Raw genomic sequence first — 19,014 nt, forward strand, 5'->3', positions numbered from 1 at the left:
TGTGGTGTGAAGATCCTCTTAAATGAGAGAGAGGGAGCATTCCTTGGGATACTCACAGTGAAACAGTCCTGTGCGCTGCTTTAGTAAGACTTGGCTAAATGTGAATACTCCAGATCTGTGTGAACCAGGAGGGCTGAGGGCTCACTGAAGGTGAAATTGGAAACGTGTGTTTTTATGTGAGCCAAAGATGGATGCGCAGTTAGACTCTCTGATCGTAAACGCCCTCCGACCCTGAGCGCTCTCCGACCCTAAACGCCCTCCGACCTTGAACGCCCTCCGTCCCTGAACGCCCTCCGTCCCTGAACGCCCTCCGACCCTGAAGGCCCTCCGACCCTGAACGCCCTCCGACCTTGAACGCCCTCCGACCTTGAACGCCCTCCGTCCCTGAACGCCCTGTCCCTGAACGCCCTCTGTCCCTGAACGCCCTCTGTCCCTGAACGCTCTCTGACCCTGAACGCCCTCTGTCCCTGAACGCCCTCTGTCCCTGAACGCTCTCTGTCCCTGAACGCTCTCTGTCCCTGAACGCCCTCTGACCCTGAACGCCCTCTGACCCAGACCTCCTCTTGCATCTCCTCTTGGACCCTCAGACCTTGACTTGAACTTTTCAAGTCTTGTCTATCAGCAGGAAATAGAGTCTTGAGAAAGCTAGAGCTAAAGCGGACCCTGTGGTCCGCGCGTACGATGGATAGCCGGCCTCCTCAACACTGACAGGCTGCTCTTCACAGATTCATCTTCCAGCCCGGATGAATATATCAAAGGAATCTGGAGACATTGTCACAGGCTGCAATAACTTTTCTGAACATTTGTGCATTCCATCAAAGTCTGGACTGGTTTACATCAACAATAAGCCTTGAATTAGCAGAGAAATAGAAGACTTAGGTGTGCAGAAACATTGCACTGTTAAGAATAAAGATAGTGGACTGTGCAAGGAAGCTAAATACAGACTGGAGAAAGGAGTCCAGAAAGCCAAAGGTGGACTCCTGAACCCAGTTAGCCAGTAAACCCAGTTAGCCAAGTTAGCCAGTAAGCCCAGTTAGCCAGTAAACTCAGTTAGCCAGCAAACCCAGTGCTGACGATCGTGTGAGGGCAGGAAACTGTCACTGGGAATCGTCACCCTCCTTTTACGATGGAATACGAGGGTCATTGAGGGTCACGTAGGAGCTACAAAGACAGAACAGCCATGAAAGCAGCTGTCCCGATTGGAGTTACGGCCCCGCACCCATTCACACCACCAAACCTGATCTTAGTGGCGGGGATCACCACAGACCCGTGGCCCTCACAAACACTAACGGACGTAGGGAAGACGTTTGCTGTGAGCATGTTAACAATGCTGTCACTGCGTCGCTCAGTCATCGCTGTTTTGCTTTTACTGCTGACCTTCTGTTTAAATGTTTCATTGTCTTTTAGCTTTCACTTTCATTAAACTCTTTGTTTTATTAAACTATATTTATTTTGTTTGTTTCATTAAACTCTTTTTGTTTTTATTGAACCCTTGAATCCGGCTAGACGCGTCTGACTCTGATGTGTGTGAGCTGTGTGAGTCGTATTTGTTGATCTTAGCTACGTTGTTAACTTAAATTATACCTGAAGCCTTTTTGATAAGTTCATTTAATTGGATCTTGGTTAGACTTTGTGTTTATTGATCTTTTATTTCCTAGACTTTGAGTTATTACCACAGCAGCTCCTCAAAGCTGTGTCTGTCCTCCTACTTTGTGTGCCCTCGTACACAAATGACTCTCACGTAATGTTTCTGTTCAAACATGTATATAACAGTACAGCGGTGGGATTGATTTCAGGTGCTGATAGTACAGCGGCGGGATTGATTTCAGGTGTTGATTGTACAGTGGTGGGATTGATTTCAGGTGCTGATAGTACAGCGGCGGGATTGATTTCAGGTGTTGATTGTACAGTGGTGGGATTGATTTCAGGTGCTGATAGTACAACGGCGGGATTGATTTCAGGTGCTGATAGTACAGCGGCGGGATTGATTTCAGGTGTTGATTGCACAGCGGTGGGATTGATTTCAGGTGCTGAAATCTGTGCACCAGTCACCAGCTGATGTTGGACTTTCAGGAGGGAGAGAGAGGTCACGAGAGGTCATGAGAGGTTCCTCATCTCTCTTCATTAATGGTGAGAAGGTGGAAGTGATTAACAGCTTCAGGTGTTTTATCATGGCTCTCTCCTACACTCTGCAATGAAAACATTTATGGCATTTATCAGACACCTTTATCCAAAGAGACTTACAATTCTGACAGAACACAGCTTGAGTAGTTGAGGGTTAAGGGTCTTGCTCAGGGGCCCAACAGTGGCAATCTGGCAACCTTCTGATTAGTAATCCAGTACCTTAACCACTGAGCTGCCTCTGCCCCATGATGAGAAGGTGGTGATCAGCAAAAACGCCCACCATGGATTATTTTTTTCGGCATCGGCATAAAGAGTCTGGGGTCTCGGTGGATGGCTGAACTTTTATAAAGCGACATCAGGGAGTGTGACCACCTTCTGGTTACCAATGTGAAGTAGCAGCTCCGCTGCCGAGAACTGTACACAAAGCGCTTATGGTCCATTGTGGTCGTGAGCACCCTGCTAACTTCTCCTGCCCCCCATCAGGCCCAAGACTCGGCCAATTAAGTCAAGAACCTGGTGATTACTGTTGTGTGTGTGTGTGTGTGTTGTCTGTCTGAGCAGATCAAAGCAAATCCCTGACAACCATGTTGTCATGGCAATAAATATGGAATCTCAATTCTTTCTATTCTCTCCTTTGTTCTGATTTGTTTGCCGTCTCCCTCCCTCCTTCTCTCTCTCTCTCTCTTTCTCTCTCTCTCTCTCTCTCTCCCTCTCTCTCTGTCTCCTTCTCTCTCTCTCTCCCTCTCTCTCTCTGTCTGTCTGCCTCTACCTCTCTCTCTCTCTCTCTCTCTCTCTCTCTCTCTCTCTCAAGTCAAAACAGCTTTATTGGCATCACTGTACAAAGTACAATTTTGCCAGTGCACTGAACATTTTTACATTTTTAACTTCAGATGACAATAACAACAACAATACTACTACTACTAATAATAATAACAAACCCTCACTGTCTCTCAGGCAATGACCTGTTGTTGTTTGCCCTGCTCCAGGAAAGATTTGTCACATTATTCTAATTTAGGATCACGTTTTGATTTTTTTAATGTGAAAACGTACTGTAGAGGTTTTTACATTTTTCACAGTAAAGGAGAAAGTGCATCTCTGTCTCAGCCTGTCTTGCCATTGTCTGAAGCGGCCCGAGTGCTGAAGGGCGTAGAGCAGGACGCGCAGACTCCCTCGACTTTGTGAGACATTTAATAACATTTAACAGGGCACTCACACAGAACAAAACAGTAAATGTAAACACATCTGAACAGTGCTACACAGAGTGAATGTTTAACACAGGCTGTGTACACAACGATGACGACTGACTTACATACGCACGCTGTATTACATACGCACCTTAACAATGACCAGCTTCATATACAGAGATAAAACGAGGTGCAGGTGTGTGCAGGCGTGGCCACAACCACAGACCCTCCCACTGCACGTGGCGGGCCAAACCATGTGACTCGCGGATGCGAGCATTCCATGACAGTCATGCAGTGATCACATGTTCTTTCCTCTTTGGACAGTCAGGTGTCCCGGAGTCTGGAATTGGCTAAGATTTGTATCTGCTGTGTGTCTCTGACAATAATGAGATAATCTGACACTTCTTACTCTCAGATTAGGGCTCTAATTTACTTTTTTTGTGTCATAATCCCAAAGTTCCAGATAGTTGTTTTTATTTTTCTTTGTAATATTTTAGATGCCTATCTAAAGAGAGAGTGAGAGAGAGTGTGTGTGTGTGAGAGAGAGAGAGAGAGAGAGAGAGAGAGAGTGTGTGTGTGTGAGAGAGAGAGAGAGAGAGAGAGAGAGAAGAGAGAGAGGAGAGAGAGAGAGAGAGAGAGAGAGAGAGTGTGTGTGTGTGAGAGAGAGAGAGAGAGAGAGAGAGAGAAAGAGAGAGAGAGACCATTTCTCTCTGTTTTATGGAGTGTTGCCGGCTCAAACAGTTCGTGTTTTATCGGTTAGAACGTTTCTTCAGTCAGTTCTCTGCCATTTTTACAGAATGTTTCTTCATCTTGGGTTTCACACAGAAGCAAATATCACAAAGTCAGCTGCAATTTCTTCACTCGGCCAAGCAAAGATGCCAGTGTTTGTCAGTGGGAGGAATGCTGTGGACAGAATGTCTGGATGTTGTTTTCATAATGATGGCAAAAACAAGAATAATTATATATTTACAATTTTGTACAGCCATGAAGCACCTTGAAATAGTTGATCTATCTATATATTTTAGTTTTTTTATAACACTGCTATTTTGATCGGTTACTATAGAATATCTGTACTCTCGAAAGAGATTAATAAATTCTCAGTTAAAATGTGGAATTCTCTCTGCTGTCTGTTATTACCTCTCTCTCTCTCTCTCTCTAGCTTTCTCTCTCTCTCTCTCCTCTCCTCTCTCTCTCTCTCTCTCTATCTTTCTCTCTCCCATACATCCACGCATACGGCGTGCCCGTGACTCAGTATGCTCACAGAGCAAAATGGAACAAACTGTCCCAAGACAAGACCCCTCCCACACCCTCACAACAATCACAAAAATAAAAAATAACAACTATTAGATACACAAAATGCCAGTACAAAAAACATCACGCCGCTGAAGAAGCAAAAAGCCTCAAAGTGAACAGAGATGGACAGAGAACTTCATAAACCAATCAGTTCTGTTCTGTTGGAGTACACCATCTTGTAAGACGTGTGTGTGTGTGTGTGAACTGTACACTATATACTGTATGTGTATACTATATGTGTATACTATATGCTACATACTGTATGTGTATACTGTATACTATATACTGTATGTGTATACTGTATGTGTATACTATATGCTACATACTGTATGTGTATACTGTATACTATATACTGAATGTGTATACTGTATGCTATATACTTTATTTGCATACTATATACTATATGTGTATACTATATACTACATACTGTATGTGTATACTGTATACTATATACTGTATTTATTTGCATACTATATACTATATGTGAATTCTGTAAACCATATACTTTGTGTATACTGTATACTATATACTGTATGTGCATACTGTATACTATATACATGTGTATACTGTATACTATATACATGTGTATACTGTATACTATGTACTGTATGTGTATACTGTATGCTATATACTTTATTTGCATACTGTATACTATATAATGTATGTGTATACTATATACTATATGTGTATACTGTATAATTTATACTGTATGTACATACTATATACTATATTTGTATACTGTATACTATATACTATATGTGTATGCTGTATACTATATATATACTATATACTATACACTATATGTGTGTCTACTGTGTGTGTTTACTGTATGCTGTGTGTGTATACTTTACGTATATACTGTTTTCTGTGAACTGAAAAATATTTTTCATACATGTATTAAAACTGGAATTTGGTTAGTCTTGTTAGTCTTGAAAAATGTCCATACACTTGTTGTGAAGACAAACACGTGTAAAACAAAACGAGGAATCAGAAGCCCCAGAGCCAGAAAGCAGCCAGGGCACGGGCAGGCACACCACCCACTGAGTCAGCAGATTGTGCCGAGCCTAAGTGATGCCACACTCAGCAGGACACTTCCTGTCCGATGCCCAGAGTGGAAAACTCAGTCTGACCAACATGGAGAGAAGGCAGAGAGCCATGCTGCAAACCAACGAGCTAAGGAAGCAAGGTCTGATTCACAGAACAGTGCTGCTAAGGAAGAAATATCTGATTCACAGAGCTTAGGAAGAAGCTGTAGTGCTACAACACGGACCAGTCAATGTCTGATAATACTGTTACACTCGTCCAGACAGGGAAAGGATTTGACATCCGTGCAGGGGGTGAACTGACAGGCAGCCATGTTAGAAATATCTGATTCCAGTCCAGTACTCCACTAGAGAGATGGATGTGACAAAAATGTCTGATTTCAGTTCAGTTCAATAGTTCAGTGTCCAAACCAACAAGGGACAAAATATCTGGCATATGTTCAATATTCCATCACCAAGATAGACAGAAGAAATAACGTCTGACTTCAGAAAAGAGAGAGAGACAGAGAGAAAAACATCTGATACCAATACAGTCTACGAAAGTGTCTAGACACTTCTAATTTTAGTCTATTACTCCATTACAATGTCTTGATACCAGTACCGCACTGCACCACAGATGAGAAAAGGGAAATATCTTATTTCAGTCCAATACTCAACCAGAGAAAGACAGAACCATCACAGACATCAATGCCGGACAGCAGTGGGCAGAGAGGGGTGAAGGCCAATATCACAGCCCCAAAGAGGAAAAGCATGCTGGGAAAACGACAAATGGCACTAGTGCATGCAGACAGTGGAGCAAACCACCAAGAAGGAGGAGGTGAGGGGTCTGGACCAGTCTGACCACAGCGATTCCCTCCCAACACAGCCAGGATCTGCCGTCCTCAGGTCCGGACTCAAGCAGCACTTCTCGGATTACGACCCATATCCAGGAATAATGCAGTCAGTGAGCTATTCGGAGCATCAGTAAAAATAATAATACTATCATTAGTAGTATAGTAGTAGTAGTAGTAGTAGTAGTATAGTAGTAGTATAGTGGCCGTAGTAGTAGTAGTAGTAGTAGTAGTAGTATAGTGGTAGTAATAGTAGTATAGTAGTAGTAGTAGTAGTAGTAGTAGTAGTAGTAGTATAGTGGTGGTAGTAGTAGTAGTCATCGTAGTATAGTAGTAGTATAGTGGTGGTAGTAGTAGTATATTAGTAGTATAGTGGTGGTAGTAGTAGTAGTAGTAGTAGTAGTAGTAGTAGTATAGTGGTAGTAATAGTAGTATAGTGGTAGTAGTAGTAGTAGTAGTAGTAGTAGTAGTAGTAGTAGTAGTAGTAGTAGTAGTAGTAGTATAGTGGTAGTAATAGTAGTATAGTAGTAGCAGTAGTTGTAGTAGTAGTAGTAGTATAGTGGTGGTAGTAGTAGTATAGTAATAGTAGTAGTAGTAGTAGTATTATCTCTGCACATATTTGGCTTTGCATTGTAGATGATCTGAATTATTCTGGCGTGCGCATTGTTATTGTTTTCTATGTGTTAAGTAAGTGGTCCTGGAACAGGACGTGTCTCGAGTGTCTCACCACGGGACAGCGCGCATGCAATGACAGGACTGTAAAATGAGAGTCTGATAAAGATACTGCTGAATATGAGAGTCAGGTTTCCCAATCAGACACACAACAGCAAAATGTTGTGTGTGTGTGTGCATCAGCTCCATCAGCCAGGTTATGTGTGCATGTGTGTGTTTGTTTGCATGTGTGTGTTTGTTTGCAAGTGTGTTTGTGTTTGTGTGCATGAGTGTGTTTGTTTGCATGTGTGTGTTTGTTTGTTTGCGTGTGTGTGTTTGTTCCAGGTACCTTTTGGCCATTCAGTGTTTGTCTCACAAAGGGAAATGGAGAACAGGAGAGCCATGATCCATCCTATTAGTTATAGAACATTAGAAAACACAGAACGGCTCTTTCTCTGATGTGTGATTTAACGTTTGGAAGAAGTGAAACAATCCATTACCACCATTTCTTCTCCTGACATTCACACTGCAAAACAACAATTAGTCACTCACTTACATCACTGAAAGCAGATTTTCTTTTGTGTTGCATAAAAGTGGTTTGCATAAAATTAACCCATAATCAGTGAGATGATTTACAAATGGAAGAAGTATAGCAGGAGTGTGTGTGTGTGTGTGTGTGTGTGTGTGTGTGTGTTTCATCAGCGGGGTCATGCTCTGGAGATCAGCATGTAGAGACAACATTGCTCTCTCCACAAACCCCTCCCTCTCTGTCCAGGCTCGGATGAAGATAGCTCGCCTACTCTAAGGTGGACTGGAATAATGTTTTGTGGACCGATGAAGCCAAAGTTGAACTTTCTGGTACATAAATGTAGGCAGTATTGAGGAGCTTCAGCACAATAGCAACATCAGAAGCTCATCTCAAGTCTCTTAGTGGGAGTGTAATAGAGTTGGGCTGTGTGGATGCCCCGGAGCCTGGAGTAGCAGACAACAGAGTCACATCAGGAAAATTTAAAGAGGAATATCAGAGCGTCCGCCTGTGATCTAAGAATTGAACGAAGATGAGTAACACAACACGACAACACATAACACCGGAGTAAGTCTACAACAGAGCTCAAACAGGAAAACATGGTGTATTTTAAAGTGAATTTATGATTATTTTATATTTATTAGAAATACTGATAAGATGGCATTTTTGGAGCCATTCATACAGAAATCCGAAGTGTTAATCGTTTTGTCATTGTATTAATCTTATGCTATAGTCATAGTCATCGCTGTAACGCAAAACTGACTGACAGCAAAACTGCGGGTCTTTGTTACTATACCATGACTGAAAATGACAAACATTAGTCAAAGAAACTGTAACCTCATCAGTAAACATGCATCAGCATTTACTTCAACATTTCACTGTATACAGCCCCCTATCCTGCCCGCCCCGCCCAAGCAGCTAAACGCATCACGATTCAGATTAAGATCCATGTGCTGGCTCAGCCTCCGTACACAGGCAATTGTTCACCTGCTATGTGCATCTCACAAGCCCCTGCAACTTCTGCTCTGATTCTATTTTGTTTTAAAATAGCGAAAGCAATGGCGAGAGTCTTGTGCGTGTAACTCCTCTCCTGTGGCCCACGGGGACGGGGATATATTTGGCAGCAGTGCAGTTTGTTCCATGAGTGTGTGTAGCAGAATCCCATGACAGAGGGACACCAGAGAATGCTCTAAACCATGACCAAGCTGACAGTGTGAGGAGAGCGCAGAGTGCGTAGATCTGAGGAGGACTTCCTGACTGCACTGCAACGACAGTCTGATTTGCTTTGGAAAAGCAGAAGTCTGAACATCTGAACAGGCTGCTGTTCTGGGACATCATTTCAGTTTCCAGGCCATGATGTGCTACCCAAATCAAAGAAACTTGATAGATTGTAGACTAACTACTTCTAGTTTATTAATGTTGTGGGTCTTATATATGAGAGTATAAATGAATGATCCCAAGTCATTGCAACATATACAGACTAATGACTCGATAAACCACAAATCTTCCACTGGCTGACAGAAACAGACATGTAGGGTCCCCACATCACACTGAGAGAGACATGTAGGGTCCCCACATCACACTGAGAGAGACATGTAGGGTCCCCACATCACACTGAGAGAGACATGTAGGGTCCCCACATCACACTGAGAGAGACGAACATGTAGGGTCCCCACATCACACTGAGAGAGAGGAACATGTAGGGTCCCCACATCACACTGAGAGAGACGAACATGTAGGGTCCCCACATCACACTGAGAGAGACGAACATGTAGGGTCCCCACATCACACTGAGAGAGACATGTAGCGTCCCCACATCACACTGAGAGAGACGAACATGTAGAGTCCCCACATCACACTAACAGAGACCATCATATAGATTCTCCACATCACACAGGGGAAACTTCAATATGGAACAAGAACAGACATGCGCGCACACACACACACACACACACACACACACACACACAGGCTAAACACATGTCATTTTCGGACTCTCAGACTCTGTTCACACTGCCAGATGAATCCAGTTTATTTCTTAAAGTCCAATGTTTGGGGGGGGGGGGGGGTTGCCTGACCATCCACACCATAGGTTACCCGTACGTAATCATATTCAATTTGATTGTTCATATTGTTGTTGCATTTGGTCGTGTGTCCACATTGTTTTTAATGGTAACAACACCGGCACACACATCCTGGGTACCGCAGGACAGGCTAAAGAGAGCCAGCACAGAGATTTCTCCACAGGTTATGTTTAACGTCAGAGCAGAGTCCAGACACGGCTCTCTGTTCGCTAGCTGTAGAAAACAACGGTCACATGGAGGGTGGCGTATATCACGGGTGACGGATATGGACTAGTTGTGGTTTTCATCCACTGTCATAAATTCTGATGTTGTTACTTATATATCCATAAGAGAATACAGCACACGGGGGAAACACTACACTGGTAGCTTCAAAGCCACAGAAAAATGTAGATGTTATTACAAAAGGACAGAACACCGTAGCGTTCCACTGAAGGAACAAGAAAGTGCAAAAGATTATACATTTTGATTTAATTTTAAATATTCACCGTTAAGAAATGAGAATGAATGAGAAATTAATGAGGAACAGGAAGACATGTAGGAAGAGGAAGTGTCTAGTGAGAAACAGGAAGACGTGTGCAGGGTCTTTTCAGAGGCCTCAAGCCAACTGTCCCAGGGTATGATGACCAGGTTTCATGTAAAATATTCCTTGGAAATGGGAGTGAAACAGTGGCCCAAACTCCACCATCTCTAGTCTTCACTCTCAACATTTCCCAAAATGACCGGGTTGACTGGGTTTCTGAGCATCCACAAACCGCAATGCTGACGATATCAGATTACCCCTGAGAGCTTCGTGATTATGTAACAAAATAACACGAACTACTACCTAGTGCAACATTACTGTTATTTAAAAAAGAAACTTTTAATTTATTGAACGTTTTGTTTTCTATTCCGGGGTATTACAACATATCCTGCAGAGAACCTACAACACAGAACGTAGATGGAACAGACAGTACCCTGTTTATAACGCACAGGACGGGACTGAGTGCTCAGCTGTTGGGATGGACATGGCAGCTAATCGCAGGAGACATGAGTGAGCTGCATCTGCACTGAGCTCCAGTTACACAGCCAGCAGCATCCAGCAACAAACAGGAGTGTTCTACTGGAGCAAGACTACACTAGGTGGCTGGCTAGCTGAAAGAGCAGGACGCCTGCTGGCTAGCTGAAGCCTTGTCAGGTGTTTTCAGTTGCTGTTTTGTTTGACCTTTAAGACAATAACACCGTCCCCAGTCTCGGTCTTTATGGGGATGTCGTTTCGTGATTGTACCTGTGGCTCTGTGAAATCTGTAGCATACGTGTGATATATTCAGGCAAACGACATGTATGCAAAAAAGCTGCATTTCTGCAAAGTATCCATCAGATGGGGGTGTTTCCCAAATCCCCCCCAATTTCCCAATTCTTTAATTTTCCACATAAAATTTTATATACTCATTCATAAAATGTACCAGACATTTTCCATCCTTCTGTCCTTTGCGGTCTTTGCCTCAGTCTGCAGTAAGGTGACCTACAAGGTCAGTAAGGGGGAAAAAGTCTAATATTATCCTGTTGGTGTCCGATATTTCTCCCTCTAAAAATCATTTGTTAAATAATGTGTGACAAATAATTTAAAAAGATCCTCGGTCAGGCAGTAAACAGGACATTCATGGCCATGTTTAATGCAATGAATGTTTTCCGTCCTCTGAGGCATGATGGGAAACGTTGAACGTTGGGGAAACATGATCGCATCCAGCTGGCTTTGCGGCAGGCAATCAATCAGAATCATTGATTACAGTTTTCTGACCCTTAATGAGACATAGGAGAAAGTGGTAGTCATGCAGAGAGAGAGAGAGAGAAAGACCACCAGCGTTGATGTTTTCATCCTCTCTGTGCGGAGGTCTCTCTGGACTGCTTCAGCTATTAGTCTGTCCTTCTGTTGCTTTCATAGTGTCAACTACGTTTTCAAAGGTTAATTACTGTCCATTAGTGATGCAGGAACGCCATTCAGGGCGCCAGCAGCCTGCACCAAGTCGCATTTGCAGGATGATGCATTGTTTCAAGAAAAAAAAAAAAAAAAAAGCCGAACCATTCTTCCATTTTTATGGTTAAATGTTGCTCATCCATTTTAGCCGTAGACAAATTCAATTATGCAGCCGAAATGAACACTCATCACTTACAAGTGTGGGTAGCTGTGCCTTAAAGCCAAATAAATAACAAGCATCGCTTAAAAAGGGAGCGACGTCTGCTAATTAGCTTTATCGCTTTTCATCCTTCGGCAACTGCTGTCGTGTTGTAGCTCAAGGAAAAGATTATCAATACACACGCCTGGACAAAGAGGGCGAGACATGAGACCCAAACCTCCTGTCCTCCTCCACGGGGCGTTAAAACAATGCTTCCCACTGCCAGCTTGCAAACAGCATCTCTGGAGTCATAAATTCAACGTGGCTTTTTGCTCCTTGTCGCCAAAAATTTATATTTGAAATAAACTTGAACTGTGGCCGTGAAAATGCCCATATTTCCAGTGGTAACCCGTCTAACCGATGGTGGCGGCGCATGGCGATAGATCAAACCCAGCCCCGGCTAAGGCGAAACCTTCTCAGACCCATTTACCTTTGATAATGCCCACCGCCGGGAAGCTCATTAATCATCCGCTCCTTTCATTCTGAGCAGGTCGGATACACCGGAGCTACACCTGAGCGCTCTCGCTTGCCTCCGGGACGGGAGTTTAGGGCACAGACAGGATACAGGGATCTGCCACTGTTCCTCTAACCCCCTACACAGTTCAGTTCTAGGCCCTAATTAAATATCTCAGACCCGATCATACAGCGCTACGCTTACACCTGCAATATTATTAATATTAATACAGTTTTATTTACAGAGCACTTACTGCATATTTCAGATGCACTTCAAAGTGCTATACATGGATAAGCCCACAGTGTTTACAACAGCAGCCCAAACACACTGACAGACAGACAAACAGCTCCTCATAGAAACACACTGACAGACAGACAGACAGCTCCCCGTAGAAATGCACTGAGACAGACAGACAGCTGCCCATAGAAACAGACAGACAGTGGTGCCAGAACAAACACCTGAAACCCTAGATCAGTTTATTATTATATATTGTTGTATTTTTAAATGGCATTGAAAGAATTTAGAGAAAGTCAACAGACCTGGTTGGTTTATGGCAAGATGTAGAAATTATGTAGAAATGATGTATTAATCCATTCATCATTTGTTTTTAGTTTATTTATTTGTTTGTAGGTGAATATTGATTATTAATAATCTATGATTAATCAATTATTTTAAATCAAACAAAGTCAAAACAGACTTGAAGAGAATAAATGAACAACACTGTTATTAACAAAAATGTTTTCATTTTCTTTTCTAGTCACATATAACTGGCGGATATTAATCTCTATTCAGGCTCCCAGTATGATAAAAATAGCCACTACTGTCCTGAAACAGACACCGAGGTTTAGGGTGACAGACATGATGGAATCATTTATTACTCTGCAGGCCTCTGATATACACACACTTGAGTTTAACTCCCTGGAAGGTGTCAAGGCTGGAGATGGAGCGATGGGCGGGGCTAAAGATGGAGTGATGGGTGGGGCTAGAGATGGAGTGATGGGTGGGGCTAGAGATGGAGTGATGGGTGGGGCTAGAGATGGAGTGATGGGTGGGGCTGGAGATGGAGTGATGGGTGGGGCTGGCAGTGTGCTGCTCCACAGTCTAATTTACAACTCCTGTGAGGAGACCTCTACAGCGCCCCCACACGCAGACAGACGGCCCGGGTACCTGCAGCTCACCTGGGCCGACCGCGGCACTTAGAACACACCGGCGTACCTGATCTGACCTGAGAGCTTACAAATACAAATCTCCACCGCCTGCATCTGGCCCGGCTGTCGCAGTGTGACGGCGTGTGTGACACAAACACGCCTCTGTCTCTCCACTGGCGGGTTAACGACGTTAAACTCGGAGTTGTCTGATTCCCATTTAATCAAGATGGCTGCCCTGACGCCCCACAGAGCAGGGCTGGACTAGGAAGGACAAACACACAATCTGTCTGATGTTTCCTCACAAAGGAAGTCACTCTGCTGGGAACATTCACAGAGAGATGACACCAGTGTCCTCGGCGGGGTGGAATAATACACGCACGGTTCAATTTAAAACTGACAGCACTGAATTACTCTGACACACTCCATTCACTCAGGGGTGATTTTAATGATTTCTGCCCACTGTACCCACGTAACTGTTTCTTCAGTCCGAGTGTGGTGGATTCTGTGTGTGTGTGTGTGTGTGTGTGTGTGTGTGTGTGTGTGTTTCCTGCAGGCTGACAGCACCACCGGTTTGTGCAATGATGCAATGAAGTTGGTGAGTGTACTAGATACAGATGGTAAGAGATTCGATGAGCTCAGCAGTGTAGGCAGGCAAAAGGGAGGTGCTTAGGAGCGGTGTGGGCGGGGCTAGGGGCAGCACTAGAGGCGGAGCTAACCAGGCCAAATTTCTGGTCTACTGTAACTAGAACTGAAGCACAGCCTTGGAATATCTCAGCATGCAGAATATCACCATGAGAGATTTTGAGGGAAATTATCTGAAAGCATTAAGATTTATTATTAAACTAAGTAAGTCAATGGTGTTGTCATTTCAAATCTACCTGAGCTCTGAGATTTGAATTCCTCAAATGCGTGTTCGGGTTCCTAGCAGAATTGACTAGGTGATAAGATTAGACGTCATATTGGCTCCCTTTTGGCTTCATAATCTGCCCTATTTTTATTATAATAATGGTTGTTAAATTCCCACATTCATTCCTGACCCTTGTGGGATTAAAAAGACTAGACATTTTTAAGTGACACTTCCTGTACGTTACATGGTCAAAGGGCACTGTCTATTGGAATTTATTTATAATCTCTGTGTGTAATCTACCCGATACAATTTAGAAATCTAACTGATTTAATTAGGCAACGCAAGCCTATACCGACGGCTTTGAATAAACTCTGTATAGCATATTACTACTGAAGTCCTTGCATCACAATGACATGGTCTCTCTCTCTCTCTCTCTCTCTCTCTCTTTCTCTCTGCCTCCTGCTCGTTCATATTTTACACAGAGATAAGTAAGCAATGTGGAAACATCTGGTGAATGGGGAAGTCAGCGGAGATTAATGAACACTGATGCATTGTGGGAGCTGATCTGCTGGGGCACAGAACAGGCCCACATTCTCAATCCATCGCGCCCCATGATGTCATCGTTAATGTTACTTATGTTATGGAACAGCCAATAACCAGGAGAAGGGCTAGGTCATGTGACAGCCCAACGGCCTGCACCATTATATGATAAATTACGCACTGAGGTTAGCAGGCACACCAAAGCCTGTCTGAATCATCGTGATGTCATCATGTGAAGCATAGCATGGTCTCAGGAAGGCCATGCAGGGGAAGACACACAGGCCCGGGCTGCTCTGAAAAAGACAACACCCCCACCCCACCTGAGTGGACAGCGCTCACTGCAAAGACGAAGCAGAGAAACGCAAACCTCGGTGTAGTTTCCCTGTGTGGGGGGGGCGGCATGCATTCCTCATAATGCACAAGACGAGGAGTTCTCACAGTATGAAAAGACAGGTGATTATGGCTTGAACTGTGGCCAATATCACATCGTATTGTCCTTCGTAGGTGACAATAACAACACAAGCATTACATATGCGTCAAATTATTACATTTACAGCATTTAGCTGATGCTTTTATCTAAAGTGGCTTACAACTACAACTGAATAAAACTTGAGTAATTGAGGGTTAAGCTCAGGTGTCCCAACAGTGGAAACTTGAACTGGCAACCTTACAGTTATAAATCAAGTGCCTTAACCACTGAGCTACCACGGCCCAAAGACCTGTGCTAGGACCCGAGGTTCAGCTGCGCCATTACATAAACATGAGTAGGCGGGCTCTGTTAGACACTCCCGCCTGATTGTTGTATCAGTGTGACAGTCACAAGCCTGCCGTCTCTTGATTGGGCTCTTATTCTGCGTGGGGAGGAGCCAATGGGATCAACAACTGACCCAAGAGAGGAACAGGAACCTTGGACCCACTTCTAGTGCACTGTGTGGGAGTGAAACACGAGTTCATCCCTGCAGACTGGCCAATCGGGTCGCAGCGTACAGTGGTACACCGGCGCCGTCGTTAGCTGTTGTACCTTTTCTGTTCACATGTGGCCTGCTGTAAGTCCGTCACACAACGAAACACTTGACTATGACTCAGGATTCTCTAAAACGTCACGGTTCTACTTTTGCAGTCAAGAGCCCTCTCAAATCAACAGCTAATTTGGAAAAACAAAACAACAGCTACAAAAAACCATCTGCCCAATGACTAATGCAACAAATTCTCATTACTCCAGCGAGGGGGCGCTATAATGGCGCAGGGAGGCCGGATTAAGTCATGTTTTCAGTGTCCACTGTGACAGACTTGATGTTTATGTCTTCTGTGTCATTGATGGTGAAGTTGCTTCCACACTATTTTCCAGAGATGAAGTGGTTCACAAGTAGTTACATTAGGGCAACGCACAAACCTGCTTGCCTATCGTAGCCCTGCTGGGACGAAAAGCATCATGCGATCAAAAGTAATGAAGGAGAAAATAAATAAATAAACCTGCCGCACCAAACCCAGATTATATCAGTGTCGATATATCAATGGGTTGTCCCGCTTGGGCAATGGCACAGCTGGAAAGAGGAATATAGGGAGATGTGAGAGAGAGCGAGAGAGAGAGAGCGAGAGAGAGAGAGAGAGAGCGAGAGAGAGAGAGAGAGAGAGAGAGAGCGAGAGAGAGAGAGAGAGAGAGAGAGAGAGAGAGAGAGAGAGAGAGAGAGAGAGAGAGAGAATGGCCCTCCAGCAGAGCCAATTACTGGTGGCAGCGGTAACATGTTTACTAGCGAGACTTCCACGTGACTAGGCAGCAGGTAGAGTGGGATTTCATTACCAGCGTGCGTGCACCCGTGAGGACCAGCCTGCCAGCCGTTACAGGTGGACGGAAACCAACACGTCTTTCCCGGCACTAGAAATGCGCTTACCAAGAGCGAGACGACAGCAAGCACGAGAATGCCTCACCAAGGCTGGAATTAAACTGCGCTACTCACGAGAGCTCATCACGAGCGCAAACCACCCGAACTTTAGTTATTGTACAATCGCAGACTTGCAGCAGCGGGCAGCATATATAACAGGATGTCCACTAGAGATCCAGCCACTGCAGTCCCGCTCACGTTAGCTGATCGTCTACAGCAGCATACACATAAAGCCTTTCAACTCTCGTGAATGTTTGCCCGCCTTGCTCGCGCGTGTCTCTCTATTTTAGGTGGGGGGGGGAAGAGGTGGGTGGGCTAGAATTCCGCACTTGCGTCAAAGACATGCTATGCAACAATAAATAAATAATGCGCCAAAGTATATTTTACACAGGGGTGAAGTCATCGCCTCGTCCGTCACGGACTCGCGTGTGTACCTCGCATAAACCGCTCCATCGCGCCGGATGACGCATTGCAACCTGCCGCATATGAATCAGGATTCACGAGCGGGTCGCGGACGAATGAGTCTAAGCAAACAGTCTGTAACTTTGCGAGAGTAACTGCATGGGCCCAGCACGAGGGAACACGCTGGAGGGTGTGCTACTTGTTAAATGAGAACGCCGCCGGTGTATCCGCCGCTCGCGATCACACACCGCCGAGTAACGAGAGAACTGGGAGCGTGAGCTTTAATGAATTCCATCGCGTGCTACTAGCGACAGATACCGGGGCGCGTCGCCGAGAAGCGCTCGCGCGTGTGCTCGAGCATCCTTCATAACGAAACATAACCAACGTAACAAGTTTGCCCTTCAGTCTTTTAAACATCACTAAAGCAGCCTCGCAATGCCGCGCTCGGCCAAGCAGTCAAGCGGTAGCAAACGTAGTGACCTAACAGGCTACAGTCTGCAAGAACCGTGCGCGCTTGAAAAGTACCGTGGCTCTAAACTGCTCTCGAGAGCAAACGACGCCTCACTCACAAATCCACCCCGTCCTCAAAGGTTTGGACACAGAGAACGACCTGAAGCGCGCGGGTGAGCCTACACCCCGACCTCGCGTCCAGGCGCTCGAGCAAGGCAGGGTTGCTTCTCCCGTGAAGTCAGCAAGGTGTCCTCCTTAAACTTGTTGTTTTTGCAGACATTACAAAAGAACACAGAATGTCATTTTACAAGCGAAAGTTGCATGTCCTGTGCATGCGCAACAGCGCTGCAGGAGCAAACGTGGCTGAAAGCGCCTGGCGCTTTCCGACTTGACTCTCTCTCTGAACGCGTAACACACTGAATACATCTGTAACACCAATTCTGTCCCGGGTTGTCCCACAAAAGCGGTTCGACCGAAGTCGCCGAGTTGTGCGCTCGGCGTCCTACTGACCGTCAGAATACCGACAACCGGGACGCGCCGGGCTCTTCGCATTTCTGGAGAGGCAAACACTTAAACACGGGGAGGCACTGAAGGTCTAAACCGTGCGGAACGGAAACATCCTTAAATGCTCCGACTTTAAAAAATGTGTAGAATGGACGACCTGTGCGTCACGCGTGCACCGAGTCTCCCAAATGTCGTGTTAGCACCTGAGCAGGAGAACTGCGAGGCGCAATCAACTCACTCTTATCTGATGCATCGGGCGTCTCCGAACAGCGAGCGCTTCTGCTTTTCTCCAGAGTGTTGAAGGAAGCTAGAATCCCTGACTCACACAGCACGCGAGACAATCCCTGGGTATTCCTTAAAACGCTCTCACGCGACAGGGTCCGTCTCCTAAAAGGGTTCAGTATTGATTCGCGCGCGTATGCACGCGGCTCCTCGGACGGCTCCTTGGTTTGGTTACTGCAGGCGACTCTCACTCTCGCGGTCCTCCCAACTGTGCTGCTCTCCTTGCCGGCGCTCTTACGCGCACAGTCTCGCGCTGGTGCGCTTGCTCTCGCGCACAGGTTGCTCGCGGACACTCTTGTGGTTGCTCGGACCGGACACCGGAAGTGTTTTTTATTTTCGTGTCACGCAGCCAGGGCGGATAACGGAGTTTGTTTGGGATGCGTTTCACAATGTTGCACCTTAGACAAAGTCCTAAACATTTATTACAATGATAACAAAGGAAGAACATTAACCACTAAAACAAAGAAAACACACACATGCTTTGTTTTGTAACTTTTAACTTAAAAGAAAGTAAAAGAAAGAAAGCAGTTTGTCTTGGGCTACAGTCCGCTGTAGTGTAAAAGGTGTGATGGGATGGTGATAAGCTCAACGCACACGTGGAGTGTTGTGGGAATGT

The 19,014-nt window shown here is 45.0% G+C and overlaps 1 protein-coding gene across 1 annotated transcript in view; it reads right to left on the minus strand.

Moving 5' to 3' along the window:
• ptprfa (protein tyrosine phosphatase receptor type Fa) overlaps positions 1-18,678 on the minus strand; it is a 155,517-nt gene extending 136,839 nt beyond the window's left edge. Inside the window, 1 exon segment of the mRNA XM_035523924.1 lies at positions 18,355-18,678. The gene's annotated coding sequence lies outside the window, so the exon portion shown is untranslated.
• Positions 18,679-19,014: the final 336 nt, after the last annotated feature.

Source organism: Electrophorus electricus, chromosome 3, assembly GCF_013358815.1.
Source record: "Electrophorus electricus isolate fEleEle1 chromosome 3, fEleEle1.pri, whole genome shotgun sequence".
Lineage (NCBI taxonomy): Eukaryota > Metazoa > Chordata > Actinopteri > Gymnotiformes > Gymnotidae > Electrophorus > Electrophorus electricus.